This window comes from Chrysochloris asiatica, unplaced genomic scaffold, assembly GCF_000296735.1.
Source record: "Chrysochloris asiatica unplaced genomic scaffold, ChrAsi1.0 scaffold00118, whole genome shotgun sequence".
Taxonomy (NCBI): domain Eukaryota; kingdom Metazoa; phylum Chordata; class Mammalia; order Afrosoricida; family Chrysochloridae; genus Chrysochloris; species Chrysochloris asiatica.
Genome location: NW_006408636.1, coordinates 8,268,171 through 8,270,029, shown reverse-complemented (window position 1 = coordinate 8,270,029; position 1,859 = coordinate 8,268,171). Strand labels below are relative to the sequence as shown.

The 1,859-nt window shown below is 42.0% G+C and overlaps 1 pseudogene; it reads right to left on the bottom strand.

Moving 5' to 3' along the window:
* Positions 1-677: 677 nt before the first annotated feature.
* Positions 678-1,587, bottom strand: LOC102831884 (annotated as a pseudogene).
* Positions 1,588-1,859: the final 272 nt, after the last annotated feature.

Genomic DNA, 1,859 nt, shown 5'->3' with positions numbered 1-1,859 from the left:
CATGCCACACCCCTGGGATGCTCCCTTACATTGGAGTAGGGTCATGATAGGATTAAGGGTGGTGTAATGGTTATGAATTGGGCTGTGAACCATAAGGTCAGCAGTTCGAAACTACCAGCTGTTCCATGGGAGAAAGATGAGGCTTTCTGCTCCCGTAAAGATTTACAGCCTCGGAAACCCTGTACAGGGTCGCTGAGTTGGAACCGACTCCACAGCACATAAATAACATAACAATTCCACTCAATCCTTGTATTGGTTTACCATATTAGATCATATCATGGGAGATAATCACATAACTGCCAAACCACAGAGACTCATATTTTGAGAGGGGCACAATTTAATCCATGACAGAATATAGCAGTACTCCATTCTTTTTGTTTTCTCATTAAACTTTGTTTTAATGGGTCTCAAAATTCTGTGACAAATTTTTGGTCAAGTTGTTTCCATTTAAAAAGTACTGATTTAAAAAAAACTAATAACTTAAAACTGCCACACCAAAAAAGAAACAATAACACATGTCCATATAACATTCCTTTCCTTCTGAAGGTTTTACGATGCATTGTTATAATTAACCAGTCTTTTACTATTAAACTTAAATGGCCCATTGAGACAAAGAGTTCTGAGCCAGTTCTTCCACAACTGATTAAGACTGGAGTGGCTGGTGTTAAAGGTAATATTCATTGAGCCTTCTGAGCTTTCTGAGCAGACTTGGTGACATTCCCAGCTCCAGCAGCCTTTTTGTCCACTGCCTTGATGACACTCATAGCAACAGTCTGTCTCATGTCACTAACAGCAAAATGACCCAAAGAAGGGTAGTCTTAGAAGCTCTCAACACACAAAAGTTTTCCAGGAACCATGTCAACAATCGCAGCATCACCAGACTTCAAGAATTTGGAGCCATCTTCTAGCTTCTTACCAGACCGGCAATCAATCTTCTCCTTGAGCGCAGCAAACTTGCAAGCAATGTGAGCTGTGTGACAATCCAGCACAGGTGTATATCCAGCACTGATTTGGCCTGGATGGTTCAGGATGATCACCTGTGCAGTGAAGCCAGCTGCTTCCATTGGTGGATCATTTTTGCGGTCACCAGCCACATTGCCACAGCGAACATCTTTGACAGAGGCGTTCTTTACATTGAAGCCTACATTGTCCCCAGGCAGAGCTTCACTCAAAGACTCATGGTGCATTTCAACAGATTTTACTTCAGCAAAGGTGACCATCATACCTAGGTTGAGAACACCAGTCTCCAGTCTGCCCACAGGGACAGTGCCAATACCACCAATTTCTTAGACATCCTGGAGAGGCAATTGCAGGGGCTTGTCAGTTGGATGAGTTGGTGGCATGGTGCAATCCAGAGCGTCAAGCAATGTGGTTCCACTGGCATTGCCATCCTTACGGGTGACCTTCCATCCCTTGAACCAAAGCACTTGACTCCAGCATGTTGTCAGCATTCCAACCAGAAATTGGCACTAATGCTACTGTGTTAGGGTTGTAGCCAGTTTTCTTAATGTAGATGCTGACTTTCTTAACGATTTCCTCATATCTCTTCTGGCTGTAGGGTGGCTCAGTGGAATCCATTTTATTAACAAAGACACAGGGAGGTATGCATGGGCTAAAGGGGATACATGTAAATAGTGATATATACACAACCTTGGAACAACAATGATACATACAGTAAAGGATTGAGATATAGGCTGAATGGGTAAGGGAAGAAGTATATTTGAAAGATAAAAAAGAAACATTCTTTAATAGTTATCAGGGATGGAAAGAGGAAAGAATAATTCACTGGATAGAGAGTAGACACATACTAAATCAAGTGATGGGGAGAGCTATGTAAGAGGGTAAGTAAAAAATTATCT